The sequence below is a fragment of the Diabrotica undecimpunctata genome, chromosome 3, assembly GCF_040954645.1.
Source record: "Diabrotica undecimpunctata isolate CICGRU chromosome 3, icDiaUnde3, whole genome shotgun sequence".
Classification (NCBI taxonomy): domain Eukaryota; kingdom Metazoa; phylum Arthropoda; class Insecta; order Coleoptera; family Chrysomelidae; genus Diabrotica; species Diabrotica undecimpunctata.
The window spans coordinates 45,124,749-45,139,694 of record NC_092805.1 but is presented as its reverse complement, the minus strand read 5'-3'; the positions used below and the strand labels follow the sequence as shown (position 1 = coordinate 45,139,694).

Here is a 14,946-nt window from a genome sequence, read left to right as displayed (position 1 = left end):
GTTCATGTCATTTGTATTTGACTCCAATTTTAAATATTTTTTTATTAAAGCAAAGTTGCCGCATCCACAAAAGGTTATTAGCGGCATTACTCAGTAAACAAAGCTTAAGGCTTAACTCAGACGTATCACTTTCCACCAACAAAACAGTGGTCGTACGGTGGTTGACTTGTCGATCAAAACGACCACTGTCCGCCAACAAATTTGTGGACGTGCTGTGGTCGAATGAACCACAAATGAACCACACAAATCACACAGTACAGCGATGAATTTTGAAGAAGAAGCATTGTTGTGGCTTTTACTGCGCCAAAAAAGACGGAGTCGTCGTAATATATTGTATTGGGTTCATCCTATCATCGAAAATAAAGAAGAAAGTCAATTTCAACAACTTTATCATCACTTAAGACTGTATGATGACAATTTTTTTAATTATTTTTGAATGAGCTAAAGTACTTTCGATTATTTGTTAACAGAGTTAAAGGATAATTCAAAACGAGAAGATAAATCCATGAGGATAATTATTTCTCCTGACGAACGCCTCGCAATCGCTCTAATGTCAGTAAAACCATTTTATTATTTAATGTTTATTGAAATATTTACACAATAAACATGATGTCAATCAAAAATTTGAGATAAAAGCGACTCCTGGGAAAGTGGTGAAAACTCCGGTTGACTTGGCGACAAAGCTTGTCCCGGATTCTCATGTGGCAATCCGGTTCTATTGGAGATAGTGATGCTTGAAGACTACTTCCTTGTGAACAATCCGGTTGAACTCTTGGTGATCAGATCTCGAAATGCCTGATCTCAGGTCGGTCAGTTCGGATACCATAGCGGTGTTCGCGAAACAGCTGTGATTTCTCTTGATATGTATTAGTCGTATTGTAACCATACTCGTGGTAACCATCGAAACCTCTATCTCTAACATTGTAGGTCTGCATGGGTTCAGAACAGAGTATTTTTTAATAACATTTAAAATTTCTATTTAACAAATATTTAACAATCACCACCAGCACGACTTGGTACTTCACGCATAGAAAAGTGAATGACGCTTTGGCTAGGGAGTCACTGTGCTGGTGGGGATGTCGTGCCTATGGTCGGCTTGTGGTCAGTGAATTGCTCGTGTGAGCGCAGGACGGGCAGCATCTGCGATAGTTTTGTGGAAGGTATCACCCGTATCACCCACCGACGACGACAGTTGTTGATACCGATCACAGTCTGTCGTCCGTCTGAGTGCTACCACGATATTTCATACAAATTGTATACTCTCAACACACAAACACTTTTTTGTGGTTCTAATGTGGTCGGAAAGTGGTACGTCTGAGTTAAGCCTAACAGTAAGTTTAGATTTGGTAAAAAATATTGATTGACCTTAGATAATTTAATAAGTTTTTTACTGGACAGTTTTCTTCTAATAGAGATGGTATAGTGTTTGGTAGATTGTTTATTGATCGTTCTTTATGGTATTTTGTACACTCAATTAACAAATGGATGACGATAAGAGGCATAGGCCGCATAAGGGACGTTCACTGGCCGAAAGTATGTATGAGCCCGACGTAGTCGCGTTAGAACCGTTTGAATAGACCGTGTACTAGCACTAGTTTTCCGCATTTTTACACTTCAAAATCAGTAATATTTCGCTTATTCCATCTTTTTAATAACATTGTCTGGGGCAATTGCGAGCTGGATTGAGTAGCTCTGTGGTTACCACAGCCGGTCCCAAGCCCGGATAAAATGTGGAGGATTATTAGCAAGGTTAGCAACCTACCAATCGTAAAAAACGAATATTGCTCAAAGAAACAATGTACAACCTCTGAACAGAATTGATACTATGAAGACGATCACGGCAAGAAATAAAAACAAGCGAAAAATATTCAAAACCCAGATGAGAATTGCTACATAGAATATCAGATCGCTCAACTCAAGGGACCAAGAAATAACCCAAGTGCTGACATTTGCGCTGTATAGAAAACAAAAAAGAAAGGAAAACGACAATTAAAATTAGGTGAATACATGCTTATCTATAGTGGAGTGGCAAAAGAAAACAGTGTCACAGAAGTTGTAGCCTTACCAATACACCAAAGGTAACAAAATCACATCAAGGAGTGCCAATACATATCAGAGAGCATTCTATCAGCAAAGATAAGAATGGAGAAGGAAGACATTATCAAAGTATACAGCACAGACAATAACAAGCCTCAAACAACAAGAAAAACGTTTTATGACGAATTACAACAAGTAGTAGATCAAGTCAGAGGGAAAATGATAATATTGGGGAATTTTAACGCTAATTCCGTAATACCTTAAATTAAGCAAAAACACAACGAGAATGTTAAAAACGAAAGTGGAGAACTAATGATAAAGTTCTAAAGAATAACGAACTTAGCACAAAGACCAACATAAATATACATTCAATAACACCCGTGTACAAATATCTGATATATTACGTTATAACGAACAGATATTATATACATCCATCAAAAATAATCGACGTAAGATGCCCCAACTTCAGCTGATATGGGTAGCGACCATAGCCTAGTATTAATGTAAAATAAGAATCATCATAAAGTACTTTACACCCATGCGACCAGCTCCAACACAAACAAAAATCAGAGTCGAAGGACCAAATACGGAATATACGGAATACTTATACAGAAAAAGAATATCAGAGAAGATTTCTTGTGAAAAAAAGAAGACAAAATGTAAAGAAAAGAAAAAAGCCTTTTTAAAGTACAGAACACAACAAACACAATAGGCATACAACCACTATAAATTAATCAGAAATGAAACGAATACTTTAGTTAAAAATATAAAAAGGGAACATTGGCAGACAGAGCTTTTTAAAACAGATGGAACACGAAATATCGGTAAAGAAATAAAAGGCAGAATTTACAAAACAGTCATCAGACCAATAATGACATACGCGGCAGAAACACTATCTGACACAGAGGGGACAAAAAAGGATGTTAGAAACAGCAGAGATGAAAACACTTAAAAAAATTGATGGTAAAACACTATTGGACAGAGCTATAAGTTCAGATATACAACGTAGATGCAAGGTGGATAACTTCAAGAAGTAGGTAAGAAGTAAAAGAGTAGAATGGAACGATCATTTGGAAGATCAGTGGAAGACCACGAAAACGATGGAACGACAACTTACTGGAGGCCCATCGAAAAAAAGACAGAGTCATGTCTACATAAAAAGAAGAAGAAAAAGAATTTTTCAAATTTTGCAAAAAAGCCATCATTCTCGTTTATGGTTTAGGGGGTCGCACTATTTTTTTCTTCAGTCTTAATCACAAGAATATTTCTTACACACCAAAATCTTTAAAAATCGTGCAAGCCATTTCCGAGATAATTGAGATGTCCCACACTTAAAACTCACCCTGTAGATTGCGAATAAAGAGAAGGACAAACGCATTATTATAGAATAAAAAGGCCTTAATTTTTCTTCTTTAAAAAGGTTTCTAGGTGCTTTTAAACAGTGATTTTCCTCGTTCCGAGTGGCGGCACTTTTTTTTAATTTTTGAGTACCAAAGAATAAAAGAAATTGGTCCCACGAGTGTGCCCTAAAATATCAAAATCAATGTTTTTGGTACCAAGAAAGGGGTTTTTGGTACCAAAAAAGGGATTTTTGATATTTTCTGTGGAATTTGTCATTACACATTTAAGAAAACTTCCAAGCCAAATAGTATATATGTAAAAAATGATTTCAAATAAGGCCGAAACAGAAGGATCTGCAAATTGAAATATATTACCCTGGTAACTAGGAGTTGAGGCGATTCTTAATTGTTGGTGAGGATCAAAGTTAATCTTTTGACCTTATGTATCATTATGCTAAATTCCTAATATCTAAATGCAAAAGGAAGATGGAAGGTTAAATCGCTTAAAATATTACAGCCACAATAATGAAGTAATGACCATAATTTAAATGAGCCGAAAATAGGCAACACAAAACAATTATTTGTGTAGAGATATTTAGTATTCTAAACATCGTAAAAATTAATGAGTAATGATAACTATTTATGAAATGTCATTGTTAAAGTTACTATTATATTTTACTACTAAGTTACTATTAAGTTTTTATTTTTGGGGATCTTATATTGTATTTTAGTATAAGAAGTTGAATGAGTTTGTTTTTATTGTATCTAGTACACCAGTTATTATCTTCCCTAAAATCCAATTAATAGTCATGTGTCAAGTTATAGAATAGAAATATGCTTTATTGTCAATGAAAATTGTACAATTTCATGGGGCCAAAAAGATACCGTATTGCTCTTTTTTTATAATTTAAAAATAACATCAAATTGGGCAGCTGTACTAGAACCCCAAAAAGGAAGGCCATATCGAAGATGAGACGCTAACAAAGAAAAGTATGTTATTTTCGAAGATGCTAAATTCATTTCCTTCGAAACAGATCTTATTGCATAGCAGGCTGTGGCTAGTTTCTTACTTAACAAATCAATATGAAGGGTCCATTTAAGGTTGCTGTCTATAAAAATACCAAATTTTACATAATCAATTATACTGATCTGGCTGTTATTAAGAAGCAAGGTTTGAAGAGCTCCTTTATAGAATAATGCTACTGTCTTATCCACGTTATAAGAGAGTAAATTAGAGTCGGACCAGGTTTTTATTTTAAGTAGATCAGAAGATATAATTGCATGAAGCATTAGAGTTCTTCCAGGTAATACTGGTATCATCAGCAAAAAGAAAAATTTTTCCATCGATTTTTAAGTTAGTGATGTCATTTATAAAGATAAGGAAAAGTAGAGGACTCAGTACTGAACCTTGTGGTAATCCACATACAATGCTTTTGTGACTAGAGTCAGTATCATTTGCTCTAACTAGTTGTTTCCTATTTCATAAGAAAGATTGGAATCAATTCAAAGAAATACCTCAAATTCCGTAGAAATTTAGTTTTTTTATCAAAATGTCTAGTTATCTCTTTCTCTGGTTCCACCTCCTCCCTGTGGAGTAGTGGGGGCTTATGCGTTTCTTGTCCAAAAGTATAAGATTGCTGACTATCTGGGTCAGCGCATCTTTTCTCTTATTTATTCTCTAGATAAACTGTGTATTAGTTCGTTCCATTCTCTTCTATTTCTTACTTTGTTTTTAATTTGACCTCATCTTATTTAAATTTTTTCGTGTTCTCTTGTTGTAGTTCTTTTCTAGCTATTGTCTGGTCTTCCTCTCTTTCTTTTTCCCTCTGGTTGGTATTCAAGTGCTTGTCTGGTTATGTTGCTTCGATCTTTCCTCAAAGTATGTACAATCCATTTTTATTTTTTTCTTGACTGTATAGACCTTGTTTGCTTTGTTCATTTCCATAGTTTTGTATTAGTTGTCCTGTTGGGCCAGTACATTTTCAAGCTGTTTCTTAAACATTTGTTTACAAAAGTTTGTAGTTTTTTAGTTGCAGATTAACCCTGTTTTCATGTTTCTGTTCCATTAAGTAGTATACTTTGGTTGTAAGTATTAAAGATTTTAATTTTTGTTGTGTACTCGCTTTGGCGGTACATATGCTAAAATTGGAATGATACGGAGAAGATTAGCATGGCCCCTGCACAAGGATAATACGCAAAATCGTGAAGCGTTCCACATTTTTAACAGCAACCATACTGTACAATTTCTATGGGTTTCTTTACCCATTGAAAAACCCATAAAGTGAAGGTCGAAACTTGTTGTGGCAAAACCAATGGGACAGTTCAACTTCAAATCTTCGCAAAGTGAAAATATATTATGTAAAAATGGACTATGCTAGACTTTCGTGAAATCATTCTGTACATTGAAATTTATATTTAAAAAGCGTACATTTGAATTTAAACATTGATAGGCCAAGCATTTTTTTAAATTTTATAAAATAAGGACATTAACAAGTTTCCACACTGTATAATTTCTAAATTCCAGTACCTTTAGTTTTACGTTTAAAAATAGTGTATTGAAGTATAAGTGGATATTGAGGGCTTTACAATACAAGCACGACGGCGCAACCGGAGTACTCGAAATAGAGCAAGTGTTATCCACGAATACTTTTCTCTATTTTTTTATTGGGACACTTTGAAATCATGTATTATTACTAAAAAAATTGAAATAAGAGCTAATAATGTTAAATGATTGAATTTGTGATGTACATCAGTATACCTTTCGTTGTTATGGAAATGAAAAAAACAAAAATTAATTTCAATCTGTCACATAATATTAATAATTGTTATTACTAGTTGTATATTGCTAAAAAATGAGTTCTAATGTTGATTACTAAAATAGTAAAGCAGAATCGCGGTTAATGCCGTAAAAATTGGAAGACGCTTGTAAAGAAAACGACAAGTTCATTAAATGGATGGAAGAACAAAAGGAAACAAATACAGATGAACGAACGGGTTGTGCTTGCTTACCTTTAGAAAATGTAAAACAGTACTAGTGTGTTATCCATACGAAATTGCAAAGTATGATGAGGATAAACATTTGTAAAATAAATGCATTCATGAAGGCAATTAGCAAGAATGACGTGGCCAAGAAGGCGTATGTATTCAAGGAAGACGATTTGCGAAAGTTTTTTACAGATGCTCCGGATGTTACGTATTTATTATTTTTGAAGGCAGTGGCCATTTGCGGTATCTTTGGCTCTTGCAGAAGATGTGAATTGTACCATTTACGCTCAATGTCATCAAGGAAGAAAGAAGCGTATTACTTGTTACTATCCGACCATCTAAGACTATGATGACTTGACGTTTAACAGTTACTGATAGCTATGCAATTAATTATATTCGTTTGGTGAAAAAGTATTTATTAATTCGCCCCAAATATGTAAGTACAGATCGAGTTTTCTTACGGTATGATAAATGGAAGTGCACTAGTCAATAAGTTGGTATTAATATATTTTGACCATGTCTCTTGCAAAATGCACGGAATCTTAAATTTGATGATACTGAATAATACACGTTACATGCGTTTCGACGTATGTCCGCTACGATTATGGCGAACAGTGGCATGAAAATAGATCAAATTTAAACGACTAGTAGGATTTTAATCAGCAGCTGTGGAAACTGGTTACGTTGAAGAGAGTATTACGTATTACCAATAAAAAAATGTTTCAAACATTATTGGAAGTGCCATTAATGGAAGTACAACCCCATTGGTTTTCGAGAATGTCGGTAGTATTAATTTGAATAGCATTTCCTCTGATTTTAAATATTTGTTAGTAATATTTTATTTATATTTTATTTATTTGACGTTACAAGTTATGTACTCCTGTCAGGCCAGATCAATATTTAAAGCTGTTAATGTTGCCATGGTAACTTTAATACACAAGCGTTTTTAAAAGTTAAATTTAAACACGCTGAGGCGTACTTTAAATAAGCAAAATAGGGTAACAATAAAAAAAAGCATACTTGTTGTATGTTTGGGTTTATATGACTGCGGACACTAAATCCATTCGCCAATCTTTCAATTTTTACTCATTTTTTCATTAGTCATTGTTTCTTATACAATCTTATCCTAAATACTTATATAAAAACGCATACTTATATACAGGGTGTTTCAAAAAAAGGTAACCCCGTCTCTAGGGTAGGTAAAAAACTGAAAAATAATTAACTGAAAATAATAACTGAAAAATAATGTTTGGGTTTGCTTAGTAAAAAATTTTTGTAACGCCATCCGTTTTCAAGATACAGGGCGTTGAAGAAAAAAAAAACTTTACGCATTTTTTACGATTTTGCCAAAACTACTGGCAACATTGTAATGAAATTTTATACTAATATGTTTTGGAAGCTGATACATCCCATGAATTTGTTTTTATATCTGATTCCCATAGAGGGCGCTAGTTACACAAATCGTACTAAGTATTAGTCAATATAACTTTTTTAAGAGTATACCTAATTATTAATCAAAATTTCAAGTAAACTTAAACATCATTCAATTTTGCACGAAAAAGGTACTCTAGGTAAAACTCGATACTGTGTACCGTTTTCGGAATATTTTGATTTGAAAATTATGAAGTAATAATTGCTGCTGTTAGTAATGATAAATTTCTAATAGGCATACCTCTATTTTCTCCAAGTGTGCCATGGAAATCTGACATTTATTAATTGTTATGATGATAAATCTACAATAATTAGGGTTTTGAAACCTTGGTCTTTGTAAAATCAATCATAATTTTCAAATAAAAATTTTCCGAAAACGGTACACAGTATCGAGTTTTACCAAGAGTACCTTTTTCGTGTAAAATTCAATAATGTTTAAGTTTATTTGAAATTTTGATTAATATTTATACTCTTAAAAAAGTTATATTGAATAATACTTAGTACGATCCTTGTAACTAGCGCCCTCTATGAGAATCAGATATAAAAACAAATTCATGGGATTTATCAGCTTCCAAAACATATTCGTATAAAATTTCATTACAATGTTGCCAGTAGTTTCGGCAAAATCGTAAAAAATGCGTTAATTTTTTTTTCTTTAACGCCCTGTATCTTGAAAACGGATGGCGTTACAAAAATTTTTTACTAAGCAAACCCCAATTATTTTTCAGTTTTTTACCTACCCTAGCGAGGGGGTTACCTTTTTTTAAACACCCTGTATAAAAGTTGACGATTCTCAGCGTTTTTATAGTTTTTTTTTTTAATAAAGGACACAGTTTTATTCTATAAGTGGTTTCCACAAGGTAGAAGGAGATTGTGGTTGATATCCATAAATGGATTCTATTATGTTGACCTATTATTTTTAATCATATGATGGTCTGCTTTTAGTCTTAAAAATTGAAAAGCTCTACCTAAAAATGCTATATGCAGAGGAAGAACAAACGACGCTAGAACCGGAAACACCAGAAATTACCACAGAAAAGAACTTAATATAAATATACAGGAAGTTCGGAAAATTCTTGAAAAGCTGAAGAACAGAAAACAGCAGGTAAAGACGAATACCAAACGAATTACTAAATATTGTGGAGCAGCACTGACAGAACAATTAACAATAATAATTAATAAAATTATAAAACACAATAAAATACCGGAAGAATGGAGAACGAGCGAATTAATTCTACTATTTAAAAAAGGAGATAAAAAACAGCCAGAAAACTACAAAGGTATAAACTTGTTAAATAATATCCTAAAACTAACAACTTAAAATTGTTCAAGTGCTAATAAATTAGAGGATAAGTTTAGCAGATAGACATCAGGTTTTTCGTAGTGGAAGATCGTGTAAAGCTGCAATATTTGTTATAGCTGCACAGATGCAATATTTGTTATAAAGCAAATTACTGAGAAATCACTAGAATATAATAGACCAGCATTTCTGTGTCTGATTGACCAAAAGAAAGCCTTTGACAGAGTAAGACTCAAAGATGTAATGCATCTTTTGTATAGAGAAGTTCGCCTAAATATTATAAAAACTATTGAAAACATCTACCAAAACAAAAAATGGAAGTCAGAATAGATTGACAACTTACAAAACCTATAGAAATAGACAGCGGAATAAGACAAGGGGATTAATTGAACCCCATGCTCTTCAATTTAATTATGGGTGAAATCATCAAAAGCGTTAACGAAAGAAAGGTATACAGAATGGGAAAAAAAGAAATAAAAATACTCTGTTACCTAGACGACGCAACATTGATAGCCTAAGATGAAGATAGTCTGCAGAGACTGGTCCACAAATTTAACATAAGGGCAAAAGAATTTAATATGACAATCTTATCTCAGAAAACTGAAAGAATAGTAGTCATCAAAGAACCAACCAGATGTAAAATAGAAATTGATGGCATCAGTATTGAACAAGTAATAGCAATAAAATACCTGGGAATTATACTGTCCAGCTATAAAGACTTGGATGAAGAAGTGAGAGATCAAGTACAAAAAGCAAATAGACTGGCAGGATGCCTTAATAACACTATATACCGAAACAGATACATTAACACTGAGATAAAGTCTGGAATTTATAAATTCAGTGTAAGACCAATACTGACATTATGTCTCAGAAACAAGACCCGATACAGCCACAACGCGATAGCTACCGAAAATAGCAGAGAAGAGAGTATTGAGAAGAATTACAGGAAATACGCTGAGAAATCGAAAGAGAAGTAAAGACATTAGAAGAAAATGTAACGTAAAGTGTATAAATGAATGGACACAAAATAGAAAAAAAAAATGGAATAACCACATAAACAGAATGGAGGAGACCCGTGTGGTTAAAATAGCAAGAGATAAGTCACCAATGGGTATAAGAAGTATCGGACGACCGCGCAAAAGATGGAGTGACAACCTTCCATAGAGGTATTAATTCTCCAAAGAATAAGCAGAATTGCTTATAAAGAAGAAGAAGAAGAAGAAGAAGAAGATGTTGGCCTATTATTTTTAAACATCATTTGATGTACTGCTTTTAATCTTTTAACAAATGAAAAAACTGGTATGTTTTTGTACACACTTATGACAAATTAAAAGATGAAAAAGGGAAGTATTTTTGAAGTGTGTGAAAGATTTTTTTAATCTTTTACACACTTTTTTTTATATTTAATCTTTTGATCTTTCACTTTGTATGTTTTATTTTAATTAAAAAATGTTAATTTTGAATTATATTTACTTTTTCTACCTTACGTACAAAACGTATAACAAAACTTACACCATTTTTTCTTTAACATGTAACAACGTTTGGTGACCAGATATTTAAAATTTTATTGGATAAAATAAAAAATGACATTCTTCGCTTTAAAGTATAGAAGCTTAATGTTTCTTTTACTGTTGTCTGTTCAAATATATAATCAAACTAATTAGTACCTTGCCAAGGGCCATTTGTAGACGATTAAAACAATGTGTTACACAGTAGACAGGTGTTGGTAATTATTCCACTAAGAGATAAAAGGCCATGATTATTGTTATATTTTCTTATGTAAACCGTTTGAAGTTTAAACGATTTAAAGTGTTTTTTAGATTATGTCGTTTTACAAAATAAACACTATGAAATAATAATTATTTTAAATAATTTACAACAACCGGAGAGTTAAGCTATGCCTTCAAAAGATTGAAAAACGGTAAAGTAGCAGAACCTGGAGACATCCCAATTGAGTTGGTAAGGTATGAATAAAAAATATTACACGAGATGTTGGTTCAACTATTTAACATTTGCTTAAAAGGACAAAATATCCCTGATGATTGGAATGTTGGATACATCAGCTCAATATTCAAGAAAGGGGATAAACGCAAATACTCTAATTATAGGGGAATAACTGTTATGAGCTCAGTGGGGAGGTTGTACGGTCGAATAATAAAAAAAAGAATAGAATCAGAATACGAAGACATAGAAGAACAAAATGGATTTTGTGCAGGAAGATCATGCGCTGATGGAACATTCGTTCTGCAGCAGGTAATCGAAAAACGGAAGGCAAGGAATCTATCTACCCAACTATTGTTTCTGGATTTCGAGAAGGCATATGATACGGTACCTTTGAAATAACTGTTTTAAACATTGACGAAAGTATGTCTCAGTAAAAGGTATGTGGATGCTATCGCAAATATAAACAAAAATGGAAGAAGTGTCGTTGAAGAAGGAAACTTTATATCTGAATCATTTCCAATAACAAAGGGGCTTAAACAAGGATGTTGTCTATCTCCGACCTTATTTAAAATAGATATTCAATTATCGCTAAAGCAGTGGAGAAAACACGTATCCGAAATGTTAATAGACATAGGCGGTGGTAAATGTCTAACAACTTTATTTTTCGCAGATGATCAGGTAGTCGTAGCGAATGATGAGGAAGACATGGACTACATGTTTACAAAACTAAAGAAAGAATATGAAAATGGGGCCTCGATATGAATATGTCAAAGACAGAGTATCTTAAAATAGGAGATGATGAAGAAGATCCAGAGTTAGAAATTAGAAACACAAAACCATGCAGTGAATATAAATACCTCGGATGTATAATATCTAAAGAAGGCACTACCAAAAGAGACATCGCCAACAGAACGCAGCAGGGAAAAAAAGCGGTAAATATTCTAAACTCTCTACTATGGTCTAAAAATATTAGACAAGAAACGAAATTGACAATCTATCGAACCTTCGTAGAGCCTATTATGACTTATTGGCCAGAAGTTTGGCTGATCACGAAAAAAAGATAGATAAAGAATAGAAGTAGTAGAAATCGATTTTCTAAGGAGAGCGTGTGGTGTATCCAAAAAAGATCATATCAGGAATGAAGATATTAGAAGGAGGACAAATACTGTATATTAGAGTCTAGACAGAATTGAAACGAGACAACTAGTATTGTATGGTCACGTGAAGCGAATGAATGAAGATAGATGGCCAAAGAAAGCTTTAAATTACATACCACAACAAAGAAAAAGAAGGGGAAGGCCTGGGAAGAAAATATACGGCACATAATGAAAGATAGAGCCATCAAAGGAGACGAATGGATGGACAGAAAACGATGGCAGTCGAAATGCAAGTTCTTTGTTGTTAATTGTAACAAATGTTCTTATTTTCAATAAATTTTTTGAGACAAAATGTTTTTTATTGTTTTAATGACGCGTTCTCACTGGGCGATTTTTATCGGCTAAGATTTGGTCGAAACTACCAATGAAAACACCTGCCATAATGACAATAATTGACCATTTTTTATAGCTTGCAAATGTTTTAATTGGTATTCTTTGCCAAATTTTGTTAGCCCATTCTTTTCGGTTGACAAAATTCGGGCAAGAATAGGAACGAAAACATCTGCAAAAGTGTTGATTTTTATTGTTTGCAGATGTTTTTGTAAGTATCACTGTTTTTTGTAGATATTTCAATTCGAATTTTTGGATCATTCTAATTTTTTTTAACGGTCCCCTAGGTTCGAATTATCCAAATTTCACTGTATTTTCCATTTTTTTTTTGTTTCTTTGTTTTGTATCTCCAGTCTGACGTTCTCATTTCTGCGAAGTCCCTCTTTCTTTCTTGGTCGCTTTTTCGCTTTCATTATTCTTCCGCCTGCAATATTCTTAGGGCATTTCTTTTCTTTGTCATCCCTTATAAAACGTGTCGCAACCATTCACTCTCTGACCCTTAATTTTTCTGTTATTTTTCCATGTGTCCATTTTTCAATTTACTTTTATTTATTTTGATTTTTATAATTATAACTATTATAAAAATATTATAAATGTATGCAAATGATTTAAAAAATTTTCGATGCTGTAGATAAATTTTATAGCAGTTTTTATGTATCGATGGATATTTTAACCTTGAGTACTAAAACTTGTTTCAATTTTATTTTATTTTATAGCGGTTAAGACGTGCTAATTATAAGGTATATAATTATTGATTTAGAATTTCCCTTTTCTGTGATAAAGATAATAAGCGAATTCTCCAATAAATAAAAATTATTTAATTTGTAAATTCGAATTTATAGGTATTTTTTCTCGCATTAATAATAAATTAAAAATTAAAGTTGTCCAAGGGGACAAAAAAACTGGTTTCGAAATAAAATTTGGGAATCACCAATTTTATCAAAAGTCTTCTTTTTATTTACATATAATATTCCCTTAGTATAAACATTACGCACTTAAGGAACGCTGAATGCTATCTTAGTTTCGGTTTCAGGTCGCAACATAGTTACAGTACTCTTCAGCTTACTCCATCCACAATGTTTAGTTCATCTGCCCAATGGAATAAAAGGTTTTTCCACCAAAGGCTTTTTCTATCCAAAGTATACATTTCTTGGCCTCATTATAGGAAAATAAAGTACTTTTACTCCCTAGGCAGTAAAAATAAAAGTAACGTCATGATATGCCATCGATGAAATAATTTATTGACGCCCTATACTATATTCTATTACGTAAGTATATTTACATTTTAACGTTTGTTTATAGAACACCCTGTATTTTGTAAAATGGTAAAAAACAGTATATTGTTATTTTGATTTAACAATTTTCACAATAATAATTTGACTGCACCTCATAGATTCATCCGGCTTTCGAATTTATGATTTTAAATTTTATAGCATGCTATGGTCGATTGACAGATTAGTAGTTTTAAAGTGTGTGTTTGGGAAAGTATGTACTATTTCTTTTCATATTTTTACATTTAATATTTTTCTCTTAGTGTACTATAATGTGATCTAATTCAATGCTGTATTTTAACGACTTTATTAAAATATATTGCTTCCTGTTATTTCGTAAAACTGGCAATCTCATTTATTATGTTTTAAGTACGGAGAACTTGGCTTCTCTTTTGTATTTTGAGTCACAAATATAGAAACAAGTGTACGGTTTCGTATTACCGTGACAATTAACTTAAATTATCGCCACTCAAAATCGCAATAAAATAGATTGATTTATTGGTGTACCCTCTTGGTATACAGACCACACATAACGGTTAAAGGGTTCTTTTATGGCCGTCTTAAGTCTCAAATAACTTCATCCCAAGGCAGCGAACGAAACGGACCTAGTTTTGATCGGTTCTCGTGCTATCGAGCCTCGGCGTCCCGACGCGGTACCAACGAGATTCCTCTGGCTAAGAATACGACATCAATATTTCAAAGGGTAAGTCTATATTCTTTGTACAGACAACAATAAAGAGTAAGACCAGTTAATTTCTTAATTTATTTACAGTTGTATTTGCTATTTTCCGCTAATTTATTTACAAACAAAATATTGCATTTTTCTTCGTTATTATTTATCTATCATTTAACCAGCGACCTCTTAAGTTTTATACAAAACAGTGTGTACACATAATATATAACTACAGAATATAAAATAATATTGGAAAATGATTGATTCAAGCGAATTTAAAGATATTATTTTATTTTGGAACAAGTTAATGAACAGTACAATTTTTATTACCACAAAAATCCAAAAAAAAAATTCGAAAAACCATATTTACATTTTAAGTAATGGGCCGAAGAAAAGCATATTCGTACTTACTCAAAAAAATTTTTTTTTTTGGACTTTTTCGATATTAGCAAATACATTAAAACCTCTACATTGTGGT

General features: G+C 32.6%; 1 non-coding gene across 1 annotated transcript; it reads left to right on the top strand.

The window, feature by feature from the left end:
- Positions 1–5,492: 5,492 nt before the first annotated feature.
- On the top strand, positions 5,493–5,599 carry LOC140437940 (U6 spliceosomal RNA). Its single transcript, XR_011950421.1, has one exon. It is a non-coding gene; the product is annotated as a U6 spliceosomal RNA (small nuclear RNA).
- Positions 5,600–14,946: the final 9,347 nt, after the last annotated feature.